Source organism: Podarcis liolepis (assembly GCF_965112155.1).
Source record: "Podarcis liolepis genome assembly, chromosome: 9".
Taxonomy (NCBI): domain Eukaryota; kingdom Metazoa; phylum Chordata; class Lepidosauria; order Squamata; family Lacertidae; genus Podarcis; species Podarcis liolepis.
In genome coordinates this window covers 49397653-49425238 of record NC_139564.1, presented here as the reverse complement: position 1 = coordinate 49425238, position 27586 = coordinate 49397653, and the positions used below count along the sequence as shown (strand labels likewise).

Genomic DNA, 27586 nt, shown 5'->3' with positions numbered 1-27586 from the left:
TGCATTCATTGGTTTCACGCGAAACTCATAACAAAAAAGAATGCCTAGGTAGTAATGTTCAAATCATGTATTAGTGTACCAGTTAGCACAAGGTAAATACATGTATTCCTGCAGACAGTGAATTATATTATCAGAGAGAAATGTCTAAGGCCTGTAATTACATTGGCTAACACTCTTTACTATAAAGTGCTCACTATTTTGGAGAAGAGCATTAAGAGCTTTCATGGTGTGCAGCAACAAAATGAGATTTCCTCAAAGAAATAGTCCGAATGGGCAAGAGATACAGCTGAAAGACTAGTGGATTTCTTTCTTTTTTAACAATAACATCTCATTCTGACTCTTACAACCTGTAGGGAACTTAAAATTGTTATTTAATCAAACATTCTTTAAAACTAAGCTGACATTGTCACAAGCATTTTAAGAATAGTAAGCTTCTTTAATGTTTGCGTTGTCACAGGATGATTCCACAAACAAATGGCACCACAATTTTACTTGAAAAAAATTGCATCAGATCTCACCACCTTTACCAAGGATTAGGCTCAATACTGTACAGTTGATTGGTTGATTATCAGGAAAATTATCCTTCCCTCCCCAAAATTTGGTGGGTTGCTAACTATTAATACATTCTAATTTCCTTTTTTAGAAGATACGCCGTGACAACTTCCCCCCCACAGTCCTATACCTGGAATGGTTTGCAAGGTCACCTAGGTTTTCTGTATATACACTTATTTTGTTGAGGGACTGAGAAGATTTCTTCCTGAATCCTGCTGTCACTGAATGCCTGTTTAACATTAGGGGATGTCAGTTGTGCAGACTCCTGGCAAATAGTACGGATTACATTGCTGGGTTAGAGGTTTCACTGTACATTTGAAGAGAGTTCATAGATATGTCCCAAGAGCCCTAGTGCATCAGTGGCTTTACACATACAGTATCAAAAGCTTGGCCAAACTTTTGTCATCACCTGACACTGTGATAGAAAAAGACCAGTATTTGCCCATGCTGAAAATTCCTGACGGACGCTATGAAGATGCAAAAGGCCAGACAGCCAAGTTATAATAAAGACAAGAATGAAGCCGATAGCAGCAAGAACAGAGAAAACTACATGGTGAAATTCCCAAGCTGAACACTTTCCACCAGGTTTCTTTGTGAATCCTGAGAGACTTATTATCTCCACCTCCTCCATTTGCAAGCAGATAAAGGTAGAACATTGATTTCCCAGATGGCATGGTCTGGACAATCCCCATTTTAATTGTAGAGACTTGATCATTTTCCATTTAAAACAATAATAATAACATTAAATCTTTGAAAACAGAAGCATATGACACTTTTTATATAGTTTGTAATACCCATGTGGTATTATGGCTTCATACTATAGAAGCACATAATACTGTTAATATTGCACAGATTCACAGCCTATGCCATTACAGCACCAAAGGAGCAATTAAAGAATGTGAATGTGTATTAAGATTAATACCTCAAACCCTGACAATCCTCAACTGGCCCATTAACATGATAATAGGTTCAAAGTTTCTTTATGTCTCTTAGCATGTAGATGGTACAGCCTCTCCCCCTTCCTTCAGCCTTATTCCAACTACCCTCCCTGTTTTATTTTGCATTTGCAAATTGCCTTAACAGGAAGTTAAGCACACACACAAATACTTCAACATAGCATCAAGAGGCTGATCAAAAGGGATAAGTCACTTTTATTTATTACTCCACAAGAGATTTCAAACAACTGAAGGACATGACAAACATAAAACTAAGGAGACGGGAATGAAGAAGTCTTTCACTGCCGCCACCCTGCCACAACACTTCCTGCTGTGCTTGGAACTTCTGAAGATGCTGACAAACACTCTGTGATCTTATGCATCATGCTGAATGTCCCTTATAGCATCTAGCTGCCACAGGTGGGTTAAGCAGGCTTGCAAGGCTTATTTCTAAACTGTGTAGCTTCTGTTAATGTTAAGGCAAATTTTTAGTATTGTAAACCTTTTGCAGTCAGCTGAGATGGAAAATAAAACTCCTTGATCTGCTTTGTTTTTAAAGACTTTACAACTCTACTTTATGGTGGTAACTACTTGTCCTCTTGTCACATCCTATCTGTTAGAAGATACTGCAGAAAAGCAATTTTCTGCCTCAAAAGCACTCTATTTTTTAAAAAGTTTGTCTCTGGGCAATTTTCAGGTCTACTAGAGCTGCACAACTGTATACAGATGAGAAAGACCAAAATAGGGCAATTTATTTGATTCCTTCCCTTCAAAACATTTAGCAAAGATTACACATCCAACAGCGGAAATAAAGCTCAACAAAAATATTCAGAGATAACTTGGTGCCATGAAAAAACATCATTTGCAAAAGCCTTCTATATTTGCATTTTGTTTAATATGATATCAAAAATAAATATGTCCCAGGATACTATCAGCTAATTTCTACTTTAAAAGTGAGCACTTAGAACCAGGCAGTAAAAGAGACCCCTATATAGTTTTCAGAGAAATGATTGTGTGTGTTAAGGGCCTCACTGGAGACCTATTGAATGGTGAATTTATTTTTTTTCAGTGTTCAGCTTTGAAATTTGACATTTTGGATGCAACAAGCTGCCAACTTAATAGTCCTGCACTAAGACCATAAACATTTCTTTTACTTCTCAGACAGTTTTTTCTTTAAACAAAAATATAGGTATGAAAGGCCACGGGTCCAACGTTGCCTTCTCTTTTCCTCCAAGGCTATGCCTGTTCAGATTAGGAATGCAGAGTTTTCAATCAATTACATAAAATGGATTCTGATAAAACACTTTCCTGCACCAAAAAGTGAACTGACTTTTGCAGATGTGGGTCAGAGGCAGTCATGTGCATCTAGTCAATCTGAAGGAATTCAATGCATGGCGATTTCCATGGTTAGTTGTCACTGGGAATACGTGCCCATTCTCTGCTTCTGTGGAATGCATTGTATCTACTTTCAAATGAACAGGCTCCACTACACTGTAGATGCATGCACAGCCTATGCACATTTTTTGGAGGAGGTGGTGGATGAAAGCCCTATTTACACCCAGTCTGAATAAAATATAAATAAGTAGCATTTTCCATCTCGTTTGGTTTTTGTTTCATAGAGTAGCTGAAGTGAGGCTGGACCAGGGATCCTCAGGAAACTCAGGTTATGATGACATGGCTGAGATGGAGAGATGAAATAAATGGAAGAGACATCTCTCTGTTCTACTCTGCCTTCTCACGCCTTACAATCCTAAACTGATTTCTTCATAGTTCCTGCAATGCTCAGGCATTATACCAGGTCAATGAAAGAAATCTAGACACTCAATAGAAAATGTAATTTATTATAATGATCACAGATACACTGAGATAAAACACATATATAAATAAGTGCATGTGACTATTTGCATGAAGAAATCAGTGCTGGGGAAAAACAAATGGCCAAATTTCGGTGGTGGGTCAGAGGATAAAGGAGGGTGGAAATATTCACTGCACTGCATTTCCCATGTTGTATGACGGTGGCAGTGATTGAAGCAGTGCTCCTACTGACTGCTACTGCCACCACTTCTCTTCCTAGAATACTCTTTGCAATGATGCTACATGATGATGGGGGACGTGGGTGGTGCTGTGGTCTAAACACTGAGCCTCTTGGGCTTGCCAATCAGAAGGTCGGCAGTTTGAATCCACACAATGGGGTGAGCTCCCATTGCTCTGGCCCAGCTTCTGCCAACCTAGCAGTTCAAAAGCATACCAGTGCAAGTAGATAGATAGGTAACACGACAGTGGGGAGGTAAACGGTGTTTCTGTGCACTCTCGCTTCTGTCACAGTGTTCCGTTGCACTAGAAGTGGTTTAATCATGCTGGCTAAGTGACCTGGAAAGCTGTCTGTGGACAAACGCTGGCTCCCTTGGTCTGAAGCGAGATGAGCACTGCACCCCATAGTCGCCTTTGACTAGACTTAACCATCCAGGGGTCCTTTACCTTTACCTTTTTACCTTGACATGACAATATAGCTTTGCTCAGCAGGGTGTTCTGGAAAAAAATGGCAGCAGTGCACCACAGTAGAAAGGTTGCTGCCTACCTCCATAATCAGTGAACCTCACCTCCCCATTTCACGACCTGTAAATGGAGCCACAAAATGGTGGCAGCCATTATGGCTCAGGGCCAGACAGCACACAAATTTTGCTAGTCACTCCAGTGCAAAAAAAGCGCATTTTGATGCTGTGCTACTTTATCTGTGGTGAACTCTTCACCGGATACCTCAGTAAGAAGGCTGAATAGGAAACGTTTCTTTAAACAACAATGACAATTTTAAAAATCCTTGTAAAAGCAGGCCCCGTAGCACTGTGTGCAATGAAGTATCAATGTTTTGTTGTCGGAGTTATCTACATAATATATGAACTGACACCCCGCTTTCTCTGAAACAATTCATGCACAATTTACTGCACCGCCATTTGTTATAACCTTAGGCTGGTCATAGTTCCTACAGGTGTGAAGTCATATGCTACGAGAAGAAAATTATTCACATATTGATAGATCCATTAACACCACCATATCTTCAGAGGGCATTTCCCTGGCACACAATAACATGAATAATTCAGCGGCTAGATTGCTGACCAGGACCAGATGGTCTGAGTATATAAAACCAATTCTGATCTGATTGCACTGGCTACTAGTCAGTTTTCAGACTCAATTCAAAGTGCTGGCTTTTATTTATAAAGCCTGATGTGGCTCAGGATCCCATATCTCAAGGATTGCTTTTCCTTACATGAACCAACCCAGACAATGCATTCATCACTTAATTTGCTCCGTCTAAGGGAGGTGTGGAGTGGCAACATGAGAATGGTCTTTTATAGTGGCGAATGTGCTTTTAATTTTTTTAACTGTTTTTGTTTTACATTGTTTTTTTAATACTTGTACTACTTTAGAAGTCACGTTGGGTTAGTTTTAGTAAAATAAACTAATAAGTGGCAACAAAAACAACAACAACCAAGCTCCACATGCCGGATCTGAAGCATAAACTGCTGTGTTTTCTGTTGCCAAAAAAATCATTAATGCCATTAAGTATGTAAAAGAATAATCTTATATTTTATATTTTGGAAACCTTTATCAATATATGCAATTTTAAAAGCATGAACCCTAGAACACATATATGCTCTTAATCTTGATATTTCCTTCCACAGTCAGTTGATTTAGTAAATGCTATATCTCAAAATGCTTTCCAGTAAAATTGCACATAACACAATGTGTTCTATTGTTAAAAAAATCTGCATAAAACTCATTTTAGGCCATTCTTTGTAATCAAACAAAGCAACTTATCAGAGTACCATGTGAGCAAGAAAATCTTATTTTTATTATTTTTATGAGAGGGCTGCTTCACAATTCCACCCCCTCCATTTTCTCACTAAGGATCTCTCCAAAGGAGATAAATGAATGAATTCAATGATTCATTTAGTTGATAAATTCACCATGTTGTCTTCACAATTTATCAAGCACAACTGTGAAACAGTCACATACATCTAATATTAAAAGTTACCCATGAATTTCTTCGATAAATAACTCTGTCAAAAAATTACACATAGCTCATAGTGAATATTGTTCGTCATAAGTTTATACATTATCTCACTTAAAGTCTAGGGTATCCTCTTTGGGGATACTTACATGGAGCTAAAACTACTGTATGTCTAAACCTCTTGTTACTGTGCAGAGCAGCCCCAAGTGTAAAGGATCGCCTTGGTGAATTGTGCTCCATGAGTATTCCAATATGTAACTTATCATTGCTCTCTCCCTCATTATTCCCATTGTGCAGTAAGAATGATTTAACAACCAATCACATAAACCTTATTCAGTATATAAATTGAATTAATAATAATAATAATAATAATAATAATAATAATAATAAGCATAGTTCTATATAGTTATTGACCACATTTTCCTTTCAACATCAGGGAAAACACATCTGAGGAACAAGGACACCTTAAAACCCTAAAATGGAAAAGTATTTTATGAAATCGCAACTGATAGCAAAAAACCCCACTTGTCTAGGACCGTGGATTGCTCATGATGCTGGAAGCTAATGCAAGTGTGTACAGTCAATCAATATTTGTACCAAGCAGCATGGAAGTGTCCTCATTAAGCCTCTATGTGTACTTCAGAGACACAGACTTCAAAGTGGCAAACATGTCTTTAAAGCTTTTTATATATAACTTTCACTGAAAACTTCTGAAAAATAGTCTGGCAGCATTTTTTTTATATATATAAAGAAACCTGATATGTTATGGGTTAAGCCCCCTGCACCTTACCTTGCCACCTTGTTCCAATACAGAATAGGAAGAAAAGCAGCAGCAACAGAGCACATTTACTTTGGAATCCTTACGGTAAACAAGACATCACTACGTAAAAAATTAATTTCTGGCAGAATGTTGTTTAACACAAACACCCTGTTCAAAGAGAAGCTATCACAAGCCCACTTTAAAAAATAAACAAAAAGTAAACTGCAGTCCCAAGACAAATCACTAAAATACATTATCAAGAAAAGTAATAGCCACATGACATTAAAAAATTTTAAAAAACTGGATTAGGTTTAGAGCAACTGTATATAAATAATTCTGGATCACTTCCTGGTTTTTATAAGTCTAAAAGGAACTTGGTTCTTGCCTAGGAAAGGAGGGGAAATCTAATTCAGTTTACATTTAAAGGCAAATTTGTCAAATCCAAAACAATATGAAAACTAAAACACAGCCATTCTTTGAAATTTGCTATTATCTGAATTTTGTAACACACTTCTCCAACTAACCAATGGTTACAAAATGCAAATACTAGGTAAAAATGAGCACAAAAGTGAGAGTTAGTGGAAACACTTACAAAAGTGTGTTCTGTTAGGAGACATTGCTTGCGAAACATGTACACTAGTCAAAAGAGCATATAAATATATATATTTATTAGGGTAAAGCTATACTAAAATGCTGGTGAATTTTCATGATATTTATTTTTTTAAGAAAAATTCCTGCAAACTGAAGCAGAAATGTGGAGAACTGAAATCAAGACTGGAAAAATGAGAAATGAGAAATGAAGAGAATCAAATTTGACAGATCCTCCCATACCTATTCTTGACCAATGGAAAAGAAACGCATTATAGTTTTCCGCACAATGCAAAATATATAGCAACTATCAACAAATTCAGAGAATTATTCTCAGGGAAGAAAGGTGGACTAAAGGCTCCATGTGAGGTGACCAAAAGTTAAACTATTTCCTAGTTCTTCCACTTGGTGCTATGTGGTTATTCCTATGAAAGTGTAGAGAATCTGCTCATGGTAGATCCCCCTGGACCCCAAGTACAGCACTAGTGCATGGCACTAAAGAAGAAACATGGAGCTGCAGAGAGCAGTCCCAACAGAACAAGGTCCAAGAGGACTGGTGAGAGGACTAAAAATTCTAAAATTAGGATAGTTAAAATGCTTATCTTCCCCAAAAGTCACATGACTCATGCCTCCACACACACACACACACACACACACACACAGTAGAATCTCTACTTATGTCCCACTTCTACTTAGGCCTGTTCCAAGTTGCGACTGCGGCAAACCCAGAAGTATACACCGGGTTTGCAGTGATTCGTGAATGCGCGGAAGCGGCTGCCGCCATCTGCACATGCACAGAAGTGGGCTGCCGCCAAATGTGCCTGCGCACAGCGGCGCTTCTACCAGTGACCCATTTCGCCATAAGGATGGGCCTCTGGAACATATTTGTAGTAACATTATTGTTGCATGCCACCCCAATTACTGAGTGGTGCAAGGTTCCAGGGGTTCCGTCCAGTTACCCCTGTTTCCTTCAGAATGAGCACATGTAGTCTTTATGACATGTGCTTTACTTACACAAATTAGTAACTTGAGCTGCAGCATTAATACCCAAGCGGGCCTTGCTTCCTCCATAGCCACAGCCTTAGATTCAAGCAGAAATCAAGCTTCACTGTGACTCTCTGGCTTCCCAGCCTGCTGCCTTGCGGCTTCTAACTCACATCAGTCAATTCTCCTCTCTGGCCTTTGTCTTTCTAACTACCAACCAGTTGAGGGGTCCTACCTATTTTCTATATGGCACAGATCCACTTCCTTTGTTCCCTTAATGGCTCATTACCTCGGCTATCCCCTTACCAGGAAACTAGGTTGGCTATTCCAGGAACTGAATCCTTGCTTATATTTGAACAGTTGCTGGATCCAGGGATTAGAAGGGTCTGGGCATAACTCTATAGTTATGAGGAACTATTAGGAAGTTCATAAGGATTATTGTGTGCAAGGGGTTGTGTATTTGAATTAAATGTCAAACATCATCCTTTGAAGACAGGAATCCTTCTAAACTTCCCAATCGTTCCTCAGAGCTAATGCAAAACCCGAAGGATGAATTGTAGATAGTGAAAAATTTATGTCTAAGACTTGAGAAGAGGCTAGGAGAAAGAAAATTGATCTCGTTGTAGTAGAAGTGCCCTGCTGAATATAGTTCTCAATTCCCTATTAGAGGCAGGTTAGTCAAGTCTGAGATCCATTTTAGCATTAAAAATGCCCCAGGCTCAACTGTGTGTTGCACTAATGCACCCATTTCTTTTTCTAGTTCATTTGGGCAATGAAACATTCTTTGCATTGGCCAAAACTCCACTCTGATTCTGTATTTCCAAGGATTCTAAAGAAGATAAGACAAGGAAGCTGCCATCCCTGGGACTGACTGCTCTCTCTTATTTCAAGTATAATCCCCCCATTTTCAATAGGGGAGGGAGAAAGGATTTTCTCATATTCCAGATTACTACAATGCAAAAAGAGTAACAGATGCCTGTTATTTCAGAACTCCAGAACTCTAAAGCGTCTACTAGTTCTGAAATATTGACCGGGCAATGCTAATAATCACAGATTATGGCATGCCTTAATATCAGGCAGTGATTATTGGAACATACATCTTTCTTCAGAGAACACCAGATGGCTGCTATTCACTACCCCCATAGCTTTGGTTCTAACATGACACAAAGGAGTACTGATTATTTTTCTTCTGTGTTTTTGTAGATGTGGGACAAAACCACAAACCTCTGAATTGCAGCAGCAGCAGTAGAAACAACAAAAAAATATTTGGGGGAGGGGTGAGTGTCATGGGTCTGCCTGTGTGTTCCATCTCTGTGTTACACTTCCTATACTACCTTTTAGGGAGCGGGAGGGATGCATCAACATAAGCCTCAGGGAATAGTACATAAGTCGTCTTTGAGAGAGACAGAGGCTTTCCTAAATCTCGAGCAAGGCAATGATTTCATGTTGCTCATGTAATCTGCAAAAAGCATTAGTATGTGCCTTTAAGTTAAAAATAGAAATGTAGGTTATATGGAATAGTGATTAAAACAAAGAAAGAAAAATCTTGCGCATAATTTTTTTCTGCACACATCCCCAATGTTTACCCCATGTGAAAACACAGTTTTAAGCAATGTAGTGCCCTCAGGCCACTACAGCCCCCCCCCCAAAGAAGTTCTCTTTCAGCAGGGAGCTTCTTTCCCCTTGTGGTCACTCACCAATATTTACAAGGCAAGGTCACTTTGGATGCCAGTGGCAGTTGAAAGAGCAAGAGGAAGAGGGACACTTTTTGTCTTCAGCGATCTGGCTGATTCTGCCACTGTGATAGCCGACAATGACATGACACAAGGGAATGGTTGTCGCAGTCTCACACTCCCGGCTCTGCTGCGGAGACCAAACAGAACAAAAACAAGGAGAGAAATATATATATGTGTGTTATTTTTCTTTCCCTGTGAAGGTAATACAAAAATATGAAAACATTTTATCTTTGGAATACCAAAACAAGAGAGCTTTAATCTTGACTATGAAAGCGGATATCTAAAACTTACTTTAAAATTGGGATTTAAACAGACCCCCTAAGAAATGGAATATCCTTCTGTAAAATTAATTAATTACGTTGAAAGCTTGCTGGAAGGAGATGGCCATAAACATCTTACACACACAGCAGGTGGTAGAGAGTAGACAGAAATGATGATTTTATTAAAATTACAGGGAAAGACATTTGCAGTAAAGAGACACATTTTGGGCGGAAAGGGATGGATGGCAGTGTCTATAGGTTCATGTAACCAGTGAAGAAATATAACAAGGCAAGAGACTAATGAGAGTTTTTATTTATTTATTTGCATTTTTATATCGTCTACAAGAATTATTACCTATATGCCTGATATGTCCTAAAAAAAAAAAACTGTGATGAATAAATAAACAGCTCTAGAAATCTTCAATAGGGTGCTTTACCTTGCAGGGAATATTATCATTGGCTTTTGATACAATTTCTGCTGCAGGGAAAGACTTTCAAAGCTTGGAATGCTGAAGTATTGCCAGGCGCTCAAAGACCCCCTGCTGTGCGCGTCAAACTAAGAAATCTCTCTGAACTTGTCGAATTAAAAGTCATCTCTCTCTCTCTCTGCAACCCCTGCATGAGCTGGGAAGCTCTGTCCTCGTTTTTTATTTTTTTCTTTCCCAGGCCCTCTATGATAAACAAATGGAGCCTGGAGCATCTTTATTCTTTACAGGCACATAATTAAAATTCTTCTAAAAATGTAATTGAATGCAATAAATTTCAAAAGGAGGTTCTAGTTAACAATGACACTAAAATGGTTTGAGTAGGCCACACTACTTTACCATTCAAATGTCTTTCAAAGGTAAATCAAAACAGCTTGTTAAGATCTGGGAACGGTGTGTGTGTGTGTGTGTGTGTGTGTGTACACACACACACACACACACACACACACATATATATATTTGTACGCCATCAAGATGATGCTCCTAACTTAAATATCTCAGCAGGATTTATGCTTTTTAGAATGTCATATTAATTACTGAAACCACAAAACAGTAAACTATTAAAATAGGAACAAAGCAAGCTGAGATCCCTAGTCATTATTTATCTATCCCTCCCCCATGAAAGAAGCTTTATTTTTGTTTGTTGTACCGTTTCACAGCAGCACTCTTTTAATTCACCCACAACAGTGTATATATTCACAGCCTTGCAACAACTCCCAAACCTGCTAATGACCACAAGGTTAAGCTGTTGAGCATGCAGTTAAGAGCTGTGGAACATTGTTAACAATTAGCTGGGTAGCAAATTACAAATTGCAAAAGAATAATAAAAAGATTCTCTGCTCCCCCACCCTCAGATCCAAATATTTAAGGGACTTTGGTTTTTAAAAAAATCACACCTAGAGAGGAAAATAACAGAACATTCCCTCTCCTTTTCATGTCCTACCTGAAGATTTTACTTGGCACTACTGACTACAAAATACTATACAGAATTCATTATTTTTAGAGATGTATCTAGATAGGCTGTAGACAGAATATGTTTATAGTGTCTGTGATAACCAATGTGTGCTGATAGGCAATTCTGTGATGACTCATAATATGATGACTGATTCAATAGATAATAAAGCCATTCATATCAATTAACAATATAGGAAGTGAATGTATTACAATTTCTAATTGGAACAACTGATCATTGCAGTAACATACATCATTCTTTAACAAAGGCTACCTCGGGTTATATACGCTTCAGGTTACATACGCTTCAGGTTACAGACTCCGCTAACCCAGAAATATTACCTCGGGTTAAGAACTTTGCTTCAGGATGAGAACAGAAATCGTGCTCTGGCGGCGCGGCAGCAGCAGGAGGCCCCATTAGCCAAAGTGGTGCTTCAGGTTAAGAACAGTTTCAGGTTAAGAACGGACCTCCGGAACGAATTAAGTACATAACAAGAGGTACCACTGTACAATTTACAGTTTGCCCAGTCCCTGCTTGGATGCAGTCAGCCTTTATTCCACCCTGGCTCTATCCCTCAGCTTGCCCATGATAGGGCAATTACAAACTTTGTGATGGCTGGGGAGGTTTCAGCACCAGGTTGCAACCACCACCCACTTTCTGACCAGGTAAGTGGCCATTATGTGACCCATGAGAGCAGCAAAATAACCAGACTATACAATGGTGTTGGGATAAAAACAAGCCAAATCCTTATTGACAGCAGCAGACTGACTGGAATTTCAGCTGACTGAAATTGCCATTGTTAGTGGGTAAGTAAGCGGTGTGAACAACGTGCAAGACTCAATTAAGATTCCTTTGTTCTAAGAGACTTTGCCCCGCAGTGAGAGTATTTCTAAGGGACAGGATGTTCTGCCTTAGCTCTGAGCCACCAACCTACAGTCAAGCCAGCTCTCAGTGTAGATAACCGATGCCACCATGGATACAGATGATGAGGAGTGTCCCATAGCTAGATGAAGTAGCTTTGTTTCTAGGAATCGTAATTGTGTGATTAGAGTGAAGAAGGGCCTAGCAAAGCTGTGGGTACAGGTCACAGGTAGATGTGGACAGGAAATAAAATTGGTGAAAGCTCTCAAGTCATGACCCACATGTTGAGAGGCAAACTCAGAAGTTGCTCTGATCCCAAATGGCCTCACAACTGGTCTAATTGAGATTGCGTTGGGGGGGCGGATTCCTCTAACTATGTAGCTTGAAGCTGGGACATTGGAGACCAGCAAAGGCAACGACAATGGAGGGAAGGGAGGAGAGAGCATTGCTTGAATAGTCGAGGAGCAAGTGGGATGAGCTGCGGAGCAGCTGTGATCCCGGTCCTCACCCATTCAAGAGCACAAGGACTTCAACACAGGTCCATAGAGTACAGGACAAACACCCATTTTCAAGCCAGTAGGTCAAGACTCTTATTTTCCAGAAGGTGGTGAAGAACAGGTGAAGGTGGCTGGAGGCACAGACTAAAATTGCCTCAGTTCACAGCTATTCATTGTTGGAACAAGTTGCTCACAGAGGCTCTCCCTTAGTGCTGCAACAACTTTGTCATCTTTCCCAGTGGGATGAACAGGACATAAACCTGCTCAGAGAGATAAAGTTACAGAATGGAGGTCCTTTATTCAGGGCTAGGGAACTTCTAGCCCATGAGCCAATCATGGCCCAGCAGGGGGTCCAAGTTGGTCTGTGAAGCCACTTCCCCCAAACCTTGTCCAGCTAACACCAGCCTGATGGGTGGGTGACTCTAGCTGATAGGCAGGATTTAGCTCTGCACTGACAAAAACCACCAATGCACCCAAAGCAGCAGGATTTAACCGCTGGTCATCAGTTGATGAAAAGTGGGTGGAGGTTAAATCCTGCTCAGATTCCAGCAGAGAGCATGACTGAAATCTCCATTCATCAGCTGATGTCAGTTCAATATTACTTGTTGCTGTTAGACCCATCCTGCTGGGTGCTGCTTCATCAATGTGTTCCCTGCCGGGACCCCTGCAAAGAAGCCTGTGAAGAGCAGAACTGATGTCTCTGCTCATCAGCTGTTAAAAAGAGACTTCAGTCCTGCTGAGTGCTGCTTTGCCAGCTGTGAGGAATGCATTGAAGAAACAGACTCCACCCCCATGGCTCAACTTTGGCAGACGGCCAGGACTGTGGGCAGGTGTGAGACCAATGCAGCTCTCAATACAGTTCTCTCTGTATGTCCCATGATCATATTAGGAAGTAGTTGTGTTCTGCCATCAAGCACTGCCATGAGTTACTTTTTGTTTTCCAGTATATTCCTTGTCAATAAAAAAATTCAATGTAGCACAAACAAATTTTTATTCTGAAAGTGTGGCCCAGAGGATAAAGTTTGAGAAATACTATGCTAATGTGTATTAGCGTAACAGGAGTCAGGCTGGGAAATAATGACACTTTTATTTCCTGTGCAATTTTGCTTGTTTTGTTTAAAAAATAAAAATAAAATATGGGTTAGTTTCTGGAGATAAAGAATTTGTATGTGGAGATGCAGGAAATATAAACAGAAAAGTAAGCATAATCTTTTCTCTATAAATGTGCATATCTGCATACTTGAATTAACTCTCGTGTGTTAACAAAGCCATTCCTTTTTGGATGAGAACAATTCTATTCCTCCATGCATGTAATCTTTCAATAGAAGTTAAAGATGGTGTCAAATGAAGGAGACAGAGTGGAAGAAGGAAAAGAAATATCAATAGCCAGATCCTACACATGTCTGCTTGGGGGGGGGGGGAATCTTTCTGAGCTCAATGGAGCTCATCCCATGGCAAAATGGAAGAGGGGAAGAAAGAAGAGCACCACTTTTCATTTCATTGTGAGCAGCATAGAAGGTATGTTGGGCCCACTGTTTCCATGCTGGCAATCCTGCCATATAGGATGGGGGTCCTAGTAACAAGTTTACGCTGCTTGATGCACACTCAGTAGAATTTTTGAACAGATGATACGTGCATTAAAAACTATACAGGTCTAGGCTTGTCTGCATAATTGAGGAACTGCAAAAAGTTGAGAAAAGGCTTAAATAAAAACACATCATGTAACGGGCTAAATGAAGATGGAAATGGAAAAGAGGCAAAGAGGCAGAGACAAAAGAAACGCAATTATGAAAGTGTGTCTGTAATATGAAAAAAAGCAAGCAATTTCAAATAGTACAAGGGCAAAACAATTGGAATATTTCTAGCTTAATTTCCCACTTTTGGCTTAAAATGTTTAGAATGTTTAGTTTAGAATGCCCATTTCATTTCTATGCTTTTGGTGTGCAAAAACTTTTATTTCCACTGGTGAACCAGTCAACATTAATTCCCCTATCTAACTTCTCATTTGAAGTGCTCTGGCAAACTTTTCAGCATCAGTGATTCAAAGGTTCCTCAGCCTTTGTTTCCACTTGTAAACTGACAAAACCTGACATTCGTGGCTATATACTCTTACATGGTTTTGCTGATCTCTTCAGTTCTCCTTGAAATGCACAAAAATCTCTTTTGACCATCAACCAAATGTTCACATGGATTATTGCAGAGGCCAGCTAGCACTATCTGGATTTCTGTACTGTGTCAGAAATGACAACTGAGGCAGGTAAAAAAATAAAGATTATTGAAGTGAAACATTCAAACAAACCATTTTACTTTGGGTCAGCCAAAGCAGGTAACTGATGAATGATTCTAGAATCTGAAACTTCCAGTCTTTACTATTGAGGATTAGTGAATAGTAAACTAAAGCTCTTGTTTTAAGTAAGCAGAAGCATATCCTGCTCAATTGCACCTGGACTGGTCAAATATTCTGAAGCTTTGCTAATATATATATATATATATATATATATATATATATATATATATATATATATATATATTACTTCTCTCTTTTATGAAAACAATGGGTTTTCTTCTTCCTCAAGAGAAGATTCTTCTGTTTTATTTCATGAGAGGGGATGCTAATCAAATGTCTGATCCCTACAGGAATTACAAGAAATTGCAACAAAGGACCAGCACTTTGCTGTGTGTCATGGGAATGTTCTTCATGGGAATATAAGCATATAATTTTTTGGGCCATGATGACCAAAGGAATAGTTTAGTATGCCAGAAAAAGGTAGACATGTTTATGAAATAAACCTTTTGATGGTAGATTTCTCCTGTTTTAGTCAGTCTAGTAACCAGGAAAGTATTTTATTGGTTTATAAGCTGATGTTCTTGCTCAGTAACCAATAGAACCCCCCCTAAAAAAACCCTTCCCAATGGGTTGTATCTAACATTTACAGGATGCTCTAGCTAGAGGAAGATGAAGGCAATTTTCACTAGTTCCTCATTCCTCTGGAGTTCCCCAAATCCCTTCTAAAGTTGTTCTGGAAGGCTGCAGAGCAAAGGAGGAATCAGACAAATTACCCCAGTGGATCTCTGTTCATGGAATTATTTTGTTAATGGAAGGGACACCCTGGATCCAACTCAATGATATGTAGATTTATTGGTTCCTGATTGAAAATTCATTTGGTGAACTGGAAAATACTTAATTGTCAGCTAAATCTATCTAGTGATGAGGGCAAGTCTCAGGCTCCTGTCCCAAAGCATGGCAGTGACTCTTGCAAGCCAGCAAGCCAGAGATCTTTATTCAGGCTAATAGCAGTACACACTCCGCAGCAAACAGGTTCCAGAAGTTCACATTCCAAGGTTCATGAGCAAGGAAAGAGGTTCACAAATGAATGGAAGCTACAAAGATGTCCCAACAGGAGATACATCCCACTCACTCAGCTTTCAAACAACAACAACAAAATAAATTTATTGTATCCCGCTCATCTGACTGGGCAGCTTCCAACAAAGTATAAAGACAACAAAACATCAAACTTTAAAAGCTTCCTGATGTAGATTAAGATAGCCACTAAAAGTCATGTGATTCTTTATCTTTTAGACATATGATGGGAGGATGTTCTACAGGGCTGGTGCAGCTACTGAGAAAGCCTTTTGCCTGCTTCCTTGCAATTTCACTTCTCACAATAAAAGACAGAATGAGGAGGTCTCACTCACATGATTCTCTTGCCTGTCTTCCCTAGATGCAGCCTTCTCTCTTTAGTAATGAAATTTACCCATGCTTTGTATAGTGGAACACAATTTAGTTATATTGATGCAAGTGGAGGTCAGGATGTTGTACACCTTCCACACCTCCTTCTCATTCCTCCTAATGGCCTCTGGCGTAGCTGTGTTCTGCTTCCACTGTTGGAGACAGTGGAATACAAGCTGCTGGGACTCTCAAGTGGGGTGAATGCTCTTGTACTTGGGCTCTGTTTGCAAGCTTCCCACAGGCACCTGGTTGGTCATTGTGAGAACAGAATGCTGGACTAGATGGGCTTTTGACCTGACCCAGCTGGGCTCTTCTTATGCTCAGTGTTACCGTGTTTTATGTTCTTATGTACAGTATATCATCAAATTATGAATAAAAACTCCATTTTGGGGCTGCCAGAAACCCCATTATTAATTTGCCACGAACCTGACTAAGCATATAAGAGAGGGGTTTGATTCCAGGGTGAATTCTGGGGTTCTGGGACACCCCAAATTTCTGCATAAGTGTGAATTTGGATAATTTATTTGACACCTTTTACTGCATTATGCCTGTGCATAGCATACAGATGCAATGATCATACTAAAGTTAAAACTGTGTAACAGTCTGCATTAATAAAGTAGGCTCGTGCTGTAACAACCAAATTCATGGGGATTTCTTCTCACTTTTAAATCTCAGTTGCCTTTTTTCCTTCATAAAGCACAACTTTGATACTCATCTGGAAATGCTACAGAAGCATTCCACATCTCCCAGTGTTGATATTCAGAAGGGGAGGGGGGATGCAAAAGGACCTTATCTCCAATGCAACACATTCCCTTTTATAAAATATAAAATATCTTCAGAATGTAGTCACTTAATATCATCTATCACTTCTGTCACAGTTTTCTTAAGATTTCTAACCTCTCCAACTTGCTCCTCTTATTACACACCATATGATTTATGAGTACTGCTAGTAAGAGAGACAGCTGTGAGATTAGCATTGTAACCGATCCCAGATCACCTTAGGAGCAATTGCTTCTGAAACATGCTGTCCCTCTGAAATGAAATTACAACACATTTTGGGGTGATTCTGACATATACTTTTAAAATATTTTATGCAATTGACAGCAAAAGTAAAAAAGATAATGAACCAGAGGATTTAAAAAGATGAATTTAACTGATTTTATTTCCCAGTTAGGCTGTTTAATTGGATTTCACAATCTACTAGTTACTTGGGAATTACAAGCTATGATGAACCATTGGGAGGGGAGGCTGAATGGTGCTTCAGTGCTGGCATCTGTCACCCTTTCTGATCTCCAGAATGCTGCAGGTAATCTAAATTTGCTCCAAGCACAAGTAACCTGCCCACTATAGAACTGTGGGCTACATGAATCTTAGTATGGGAACTACCAAAAGGCTTTCTGTTGTAAGAAACGCCTGAACGGTTAGTGATGTGCCGGCCAAAGACTGACAGGGAGAAGGATTTAGAGAGTTATGTGAGGTCTATGGAGGGTTCCCCTTTCCTTTGCACATTTGAAGGTCTAAGAGCAGATTCATCATACTATTGCTTTGGAAACATGCTGGAGATTTCATTGAACAAAGATAAGGCTAAACTTACAGCAATTAAATTGAAAAAGGCAACCTCCCTATCAGCAATGTAATTAGATTAATTAATTGCACTACACAACCTATTAGGTATTTGGCAATTTTGGTTGATAAGAACCATAGAAAAATACTTTTTTATCATTATTGTCTATTATCTGAACTTTTCTGGTCTTTATGCTACTACTAAAAAGCGAAACAAAAGCAATCCCCCTGTAATCAGTAGAAAAGAGAAGGAAGTGGGATACTAAACTTGTTTCATTCTTATCATACAAATAAGCCAATTCAGCAGTCTGATTGGATGGAGAAATATGGCAGTTCTTCCCTCCCATTCAGACTTGTTTGCTGTAAATTACCATTATGTGATCTAATTTTGATAAAAGAGCAATAGATATAAACAGAACACATTAGGACCATTTATAGTAAGTGCTTTATTGGAAGCATGGGATAAACTTTGGAAAATGTTAACAAAGAATTAATATATCATTATTAGCATCTGTGCTGAATGAGGAGGTATTTAACCCATATCATTTCGGGAACTTTGATATATGGGGACTACATAACTGAGACATATTTAAGAAAAACAGTTTTATTATATGAGGAAATAATAATATATGTACAAAACTACTGTTCATTCAATATGTGCAAATTAAGACATTTTCTGTCCACCTGCTGCATGCAATTTTAACATATTAGCATCAAATTTTAATTCAGAAAAACTATCAATTGGTGAAAACTAAAAGCAAAACATATAAATCCTAAATTGTGGAACAGAAGAGTTTGGATTGGATTTGATATCCCGCTTTATCACTACCCGAAGGAGTCTCAAAGCGGCTAACATTCTCCTTTCCCTTCCTCCCCCACAATAAACGCTCTGTGAGGTAAGTGAGGCTGAGAGACTTCAGAGAAGTATGACTAGCCCAAGGTCACCCAGCAGCTGCATGTGGAGGAGCGGAGACGCAAACCCGGTTAACCGGATTACGAGTCTATCGCTCTTAACCACTACACCGCTGGCTCTCCTGAGTTCTAAGAAGTTCTAAGATGTTGGAGTTCTAAGATGTTGGAGATGTTGTATGTTGCTTGAAAAGTAAAGCAGCTCAGAAGGCAAACTTCTTTAGACATGGCAGCTCTACCTTTCCTGGCTTTCAACCAGGCATTGTAATGGGCAGGTATTTATACCTGAGTCTACCATCTCCTAAGTAGCTTGTTGGGCATTTCATTGGCACTCCAAAGCTCCTGCTTGTTTTGTCATCTCCTCTGTTCCTGTAGACCTGGAGGTGACTAGGCGGGATGTGAAAGCTAACTAGGAACACAGGCAAGTGAGGTTGAGATCTGTGGTAAGGACACATTGATCCTCAGGTTTGCCGGCAATGCAGGAGGAAACTGCTAGGGGCTCCTGCTTTCCCATCTCCTCATCCAAGGTGTTTCTAGGTCTGAACAAAGCAAATCCTGACAATTATTTTTTTTTTACAAAAAAGCAAAAAGCAAAACCAACACTGAACTCTTATGTTTTCTTTAACTGTTGTGGGGGAAAAGGTGGGCATGAATGAGGAATCACAATCTTTTGCAAGTTTTTATTGAGGAATATGGGGGGAAAGGTTGTTTTGACTTGATTTATAGTCCAAAAGTTCATTGTCTTTCAATAAGAATTAGGGAGCAATTCTGCAGCCAGCACTCAGCCATCTGAAGGACTGTAGGAAGAGGTTTAAGAGCTTCTCTGCCAGCAGAGAGAAAGGCTTGCCAGTAGGATGGCACTTAAATGTGATTTCCGTGCAGATTTTAAAAAATATATATAATTGCAGATTAATTTGGAAGTGGCATGGAATGAACTTACATGCAAAAGTGACACAGATCAGAAATTGATTCACTCATCCCTATTTAAAATTTTGCTTGTGGGTACAAGAGACTGAGACAAAAGAACTGACATAGTTTGAAGAAGGTGTTTTATTTATCAACACTTTTTCTTGAGTAGCCTTAGGAGAAACCTTGCTAGAGAAAGGGTTTTTTGTAGGCTGTGGAATAGATGGCAAAACCTTTATCTTACAAAATGTAAAATTAGCATTTGTTCAGCCATTGTAGACTATTATAAATCTTCATATCTAAAAGTTTTTCCTAGATAAGGTGCACAGAAAGCAAACTTCCTGTTGATAGGATCATACTTGCAGACAATACACCATTTCTGGTCGGAAACACAATTACCCAAAGTAAGAAGCAGTGGGGAGGATGTAGAGTTTTTATCCAAATGACATCATGATGCATCACCACAGCTATGCGATGGGAATAAACGGCAAAGAGAAACTTAGATGCAGAACAAAGAAAACAGCTGGGAGCACACAAACATCAAAGGAGAAATAGCACGTAATAAGCAAAAGGGAAGCTGGGGTGCATAAAGTAAAAAAAGAAAAGCTCTTAGGTATTATAATGGAAAACCTTAAAGCAGGGGTGAACAACTTGCAGCTTTTATCATACATTTATGAAGCTCTTAGCCTAATTCCATGCATATGGCAAGGAGACAGAAAGATACTGGCAGAAAGAAAGAAAGAGAAGAGATGGGGTTCCTTGTTTGTGTTTGGCTTTGCCCACTTTAACTCTGGTTCCATTGATCAGTGGCTCCACCAGCATGTGGCCTCCTCCAACAGAATACTCCAAGGAAATACTGTAAAGAACCAAAAAGTGATTGAGAGCTGAGAGTCAGGGCCACACTTCCTTTTGTCCCACTGCTTTTCCCTGGGGAAAACGCTGTTTAGTGTTCAATCAGAGCAAACGGCAATTCAGGTTTTCTCCAGATTGACGTTTGATCCAATTTAGAGCTAAAAAGTGGGTTTCCCCCCAGGAAAGGAGTGGGGCAAGGGGGAAATTGCTTGGACCTGTGCCTTCTATGCAGTGGAAGTGTGGATGAGTTCCCGGTGGTGGTTTAGTACTTAGAGCACTGGATTGGATTTACATCCCCACTTGGCCATGAAGCTCACTGGGTGACCTTGGGGCAGTCATGCTAACCTACCTCACAGGGTTATTATGAGAATAAAACAGGGAGGAGGAGACCTATGTACCAAACCCTGAGTTCCTTGAGGAAAGATGGGATTCAATTGTAATAAATAAGGAATGCTGACTGGAATGCTTGCATTCATAAAACCCCAGTTACAGATATGCAACTTTTAAATACCCATATAGTGTCCATATATAACTATATGTTTATATTTCTGGAAAGCTTTATATAAACAGGGAAATAATATACGCTATGAAGAACTACTCTGACAAAGACTATGTCTAGTTTTGCTCACACATCTACAGCATAGTGTTTTACAAATGTTGATGGAATGGACCAGGTGGCTGCTTAACATAAAAAAGTCAGGAAAATGCCTCTAGAAAAGCAGAAGGTAGAGCCAGGTCCTGAGTCAAATGGCATTTCGCAGCAGAAGTTGATTTGCCAACACATAGCAAATGGTGTATGTGGACAATAGCCAATGAAAAGGCCTCTGAGGGGAAGTTCAGAAACATTGCTTAGGATTAGCGTTAACAGATACAACCTGACTGCTATTCTCCTTAAGCTGTCCTGATTAAAAAAAACTGATGGGCCTGCAAATGTCAAGGCCATGAGAAACAGTTCCCTGACTTCTTGTAGGTCAGAAAGAATTGAGAACTGAAGGATGGGTGAGATGGAAATAAGATACCATTTTAGTGAGTTATGTGGAGAATAAAGTTGCCATTGACACTAAGGGTCAGCACTAGGCCCCTCACAATATGTGGAAGAGAGCTTGGAACACAAGGCAGCTTTCTTGCTGATGGATACTAGAAACAATCAAACCATTGCTATTGTATTGCCCTCCCCCACTCATAGTGTGGGGCACTCCATAGTCCTGTCAGAATTAGTAGCTGTCAGCACTTGTTCCCACGAGGATGTTAAGCTTCAAAAAGCAATGGTGACATGCTTGCTTGGTAATGTTCAGGCAGTGTGAAAAGAATTCCTCGTATCATTATTTATTTATTACACTGATAATAAATGTAAAGCACTGAAATTGGTGTAACCGGTTCCACCGCCCCCCCCATCTCCTCAGAACTAAGCTGGGTCCTACACACTCTAAATACAATGGGGAGGTTAGATGAGAATTGTGTGGAAAGATGCCAGACCCAACCTTTGAGGTTTTTACAGATGGAAGGCTGTTCTATTGGACAGGGTAAGAGTTGAAGCTCTATGGTTAATGTTCTAGAATGTTCCTTAAGCTTGGTTTGCACAGGTGCTGAGCCTTTGTGGAAAAGAGCAGAGGCTACAGAAAAGAACCCAGTGTAACAAAGCTCCAGTTTCCTATATTGTTGAGAGAAGCAGACAACAATTGAGAATAAAATTGAACAAATGTCAAAGATTAACACAGTGTTAAAAATGAATTCAATGCTTGTGTTTCATGCACTGTGAAATCATGCTGAATAGCTCTATGTTTACTATATTCCTTAAATGTTAGTTATTTCCCTCTCATTCCAACAAGCTGTTGCTGGTATTACTGTTAATAAATTATTTGGTGATTTGCCAAAAATATACAGTATTAATTACCAAAATATGTAGAGAACTATTTTAGGAAATTCATTCATATAATTATTTAGAAACTGCATGTTTAGTAATTGCAATGCAGAAAACACACAGCTCAATACTGAGTTTTGCTTTTGATGTAATGACTGTTTAGTACTATTATTGAACCTTTTTTTAAGCACCCAGTGAAACAATGTATCATGGGGCTCTAATTTCACACTTTCAGTTTATTACTTTAAATCATTTCAGTTTGTTTCTAACACAAAGGTATTGAAGCCTATCATAAATACCTGTTGGTAATACAGATCCTCATTAAGCCACTTTCCATTTACTCTCAAGAAGAGAAACATAAAGAGAATACAGTACATTGCAGTGTTTCTCTGAATAACCTCTTTTGTGTGAAATAAAACATTTTTTTGTTTGGGGGGGAAAACCCGACTGTAAGAATTTGGAAGTACGGTATTGGAACGAACAAAAACACAAATGCCACCTTGAGGGGCTTTGAATCAAAATTCTCTTAAGCTTTTGCCAAGCCTCTTGAAGTGCTAGGACCAGCCACATTTCTAGTGTATCTTTTATAAAACTGGGCTCCATATATAAGCTTCCACCTGGTATTGACAGTGATATAATGCTCATGTCATCAAATGAGTTTCTAACAGCACTGTGTTACTTATCTTCAGAGCCATATTACTTTAAAGATCATTTCCTTTAGAAACAAACAAAGCATTCCTTTGTATTAAGAATTTCTAGAAACATGTTCAAGAAATCAGTGGTTAACAGGGACAAAATCAGTATCATACTCCCTTACAAAAGTTTGCTTTCAAATGGAAAAGATCCAAAGAAAGAATAATCGATAATAGCCTTCAAGTTCTGTCTTAACAAGGTTGTCATTTGTTCTAAGCTCAAAGCATGACGGAAACTCATATTCTGCAAGGTCTTCTAGATTTGGATTAAAAAATCTTTATCTCCATTTTACTGTAGTTCCCTTGCTGACACATCTCCATATGCACTGGTTCAATCCCAAAGTATGGCCCTCCAGTAGCGACATTGCTTAGGACGGCATCCTTTGGGTGTAGATTATACTACCATCATTCTCAGTTGTGAGGTCATCCCAAACCCACCCAATATCTCACTCTTCAAACTAGTAATATTACATAAATGTCTTCACCTGTGGGGATAGTACTGAACTTCAGAAATACCCCCAATAATTTTATTTGCTCTATTTCAAGAGAGAGTAAAGTATAAACAGATTCTGGAAATGCAGAAAATGACCTAAAAGGTACAAATTAATCTATCTGCTTAGGCTCTGCATTTTATGATGGCTTCTAGTTAATTGATACTAAGGTAAGACTCAGCATATTCAAGCCTTGATATAAATCAATCAATCAGTCAATCAATTTTTGTTGGCATAGTAAGAGTAAATTGTTTACATGGATCAGAAGAAAACACTGTAATGAAACATAGTAGTAGGTACTTTAGGGTAAAACTGTACAGACATCATGAGATACAAAGGTACGCCTTTGGCATTGGGATTTCTAGCCAGTCAGGAGAGGAGTGGTGTATCTTAGTGTCATTTGTGCATTAAGGATCTTTGAAACTGACCTTTCCAGTCACATGGTTACATGCTAAAGGAAAACGTGGTATAAAACAAATCTATTTACATCAAATCAGGTAGATTTCTTAATGATCACCACCACTTAACCAGACATTTATCAGATGGTTGCCTAATCAGGTTTGTAGGATGCATTTCGGTTTTGAAGGGACACTGGGATGGGCTCCTAGAGACACAGTTGCTATTACCTCAATGTAATAGACAATCGTGACAATTGTGGGGACAGTTTTAATTCCAAGATATCTAAATGTTTCCAAAGGGGGTTCTCCATCACACATTTCCTATCACAATCTGAAGAAAGCCACACAAATTGAACTCGTTTGCTTTGTTTATACAGCACACAGAATATATGCAATTGAACCCTCATTTGCAAATGTTTACTCTATCAAAAGCATCATTAGGCTATATTTTCTAGGTAGCATGCAGAGTAAACTAATGCACATCCAGACTGCAGGTGTTGATTAGACATTTTCTGTTCAAAATGAGAATTACAAACACTGTTACATTTAAATTGTCCTCTTTTTTTCCTCTAGAAATAGAGTTAATTAATTCCACAGGGACTAAGAAATGCAGAAAGCCTAAACTTCAGTGAAAAGGCAGGTTAAGAAGAAAGAATGCTGAAGAGACACGCTACCTTAGCTGATTTACCAAAGCCTGCTTGCTTTCCCACTTGGTGGCAGTCAAAAGTTCCCTGGGTTGTTTGCAATAGTGTAAAATCAAAATAATTTTCATGGAGAGCAATATATTAAAACAAATATTTGGCTTGAGTGACCTGGCTACATACAGATAATGATGTTTCCCTGGATTGCTTGTATTTCTGAGTAATATAAACAGGGATTTTTCTTCTTTTTTAAAGTTTGCCGAATAAGAAAACATATTAATGGAAATTTACAACCTCTCTCCTTATCAAACGTTAAACAAACATACATTGCTATTTGCTCCTCTAGGAGAAACACAATCACATGCATGTCTACTTGGATTTTCAGTTAGATTTACTCCCAGGCAAGTGCATATAGGACAGCAGTCTCAGTTGCCATGAAGTAGTTTCAATTATTCAAGATAAAACCATTCTCAAGAATGGTTCAACTAGTAACAGGGTTCATTCATTGGGAGAACGTATAGAAGCTGCTAATGTAACCAGAAGGAAGGATAAAAAAATGTGAGAGCCACAGTTTAGGGTTATATCCAATGCTGAATCTTCTGCTTGTACAATGAGACTTCCCCTAACTCTTAACTATTCACCTCCCCCCCCAAAAAAAAACACTGTTCTGGAGTGTTCCCCAACCCTTTGGAACATATTTTTGGGATGTAAGGAGTGCTATAGCAGAGAGCAACAAATGAGGAATTTCGACTGCAGAAGTCTGTTGCGGAAATACAGTGACCACACTTGCTTCATCTAGTGGCCAATATAAAGTAACATGTATGCCACTTTCCCATGCGGGGATTACATGACTTGCAAAAAGGACATCCAAATCTTTATACATACCCTCTGTGTTATACTGTATGTGTCTAAATTCTGGATCATTCACTATGTGTCTCAGGAAGTGTAAGAGATCCTACAGGGCCACTCACCTCATGACTAGCCACCCTACTAAGTTGCTCAGTCATTGCTCACCGTGGTGGCAGCCACCTTTCCACTGTTGGTGCTGCACCTCCACCTGCTTCAGGTAATGTAATGCTTGGTCTGTCTGGTGTGCTACTCTTTGTTTTCTGTTACATGCATCCTGTAAATGCTAAGCCTCTGTCCGTGGCTCTGCCTTAAACAGTCATCACACAAAATTTACGCCTGCAATAATTAATGAAACAGCTGAGGTTTCATTTCTTTGCAGACACATAAAGGCCTTCCACTGACTTTTCCATGAAAAACATGTCCACAGAATTGCACTCAATAATTTTGTTCAAAACCAAATTACTATTCTCCGGGTTGTGCTAATATTTGTGTTTTGGTATTACGACATTTTTTATTCTCTTGCACTTATATATTGTACTTATTTTTAATGCCCCGTATCTTCAAATTAATATGCCACCTGCTTCCTTTCAAAAATGCACTGTCTTATAGGTTTGGGAGATTGGTTTGAATGATATCTTTGGGTTCCAACCAATCCTTTTATTTTGAATCTGCAAAATTATGAGCCTGCAGTGGAGGGGAAATGTTGAACTAGTCAAGCTGGTTTCTTTGGTAAGTGTACTGCCCTAACTGGGGGCTGTAAGTATCCTATCTGAATGGCCAGTTAGTCATGTTGCTATAGAGACAACAGGTTGGTGGTGCTCTTCCACCTGGCTGGATTCCACATCATTCTAGCAGTGGGAGAACAATAAACCATGGGGATAGTCTTTATTTTAGTTTCATCTGAAGCTGGGAGCTGGAAAAGATAGGCTTGCTTTGCTCCCTCTATGCTGACACCCCAAGCTATGGATTTGAGGATTCTCCTATAAACCTAATGGGGAAGTAAGATCTGTTAATGCTGTATGTTATTCCATCCTATGCTCAGGTTGTATATGTGGGGAAGGGAAAGCATATATTCCAAACACATCACAGTCTACAGTGACCTGCATTCCAAGAAAACCAAACCCTGGGAAAGCACTGGAACCCCTGGAGGCTCTTGCTGCACAACAATATACTTTGACTGATCTGCTGCAATTCTGTTGACTTGTCAAAATCATTCTTTAAAAATAAACTGTACTTTGAGAAGTAGAACATTCTTGAATTTGATTTATTCAAGTGTGTCATTTTGGGAGCCATTAGCATGCTTTTTAAAATTCAACTTGCCCAAAATAGAACCGTTTGGTGGAAGAGTCAGGTTTAATCTTCCTAACCGCAGGACAATGACAGTATTTGTAATGATGTTGAAATACTGGGTATTTCATTTGGAAACCATAGGTACATTCTTTATTACACTGACAGTTAGAGATAACAGGATTTAGTTCTGGGATAGGATAAACTAATTCCAGAGAACAGTGTTATTTATTTTTTTCTTCCAATGCAAACACAAATGCTTCTTGGTAAATGTATGGAAGAGTTCTATTTATTTGTTTTCTTTCTTGACATTTGTTTAAAGAACCAGGCACCAGTGCAGCCAAGTCAGCTTTTTTTATTCATTGGAGTTTTGAAATATTTTACAGTTACTTTGGTGGTGCATTTGTTTAGGTAGAAAAAAATAATACTGAATTGTTGGCCTAGAATGAAGCAGGACAAATAAAAGGTAAAACAAAAAACAAAAACCCAAGCAAAAAGTTGTCCAAATTGTGACAATTTCATACAGCTTCCATGACAATATGGCCTACTGTCAAACACCTTAATAACCGTACTTCCCTCCTCACACAGTATTTAATAGGAGTGTGAACTGGCCACAAGATCTGTCCTATATCTGAGCATATCTTAGAATTCCCTTCTGTTTTTGTTACTTTGTGCTCTCCACTTCATTCTGTAATTGAGCTCCTAAGCCGCTCTGTATAAAGTGGAGCTCTCTGTTCCTCTGCTCGCTAAGATGGGGAATCTAAACACAGCTATAACCTTTTACCTTG

The 27586-nt window shown here is 39.1% G+C and overlaps 1 protein-coding gene across 26 annotated transcripts in view; it reads right to left on the bottom strand.

Moving 5' to 3' along the window:
• Window positions 1–27586, bottom strand: part of TENM3 (teneurin transmembrane protein 3) — a 1268022-nt gene that overhangs the window by 855854 nt on the left and 384582 nt on the right. For 25 of the 26 annotated variants that reach the window (XM_083459440.1, XM_083459433.1, XM_083459429.1 and 22 more), the window contains exon 3: window positions 9526–9691. The gene's annotated coding sequence lies outside the window, so the exon portion shown is untranslated. The remainder of the gene's footprint in view (window positions 1–9525; window positions 9692–27586) is intronic. The other variant, XM_083459473.1, reaches the window with a different exon arrangement.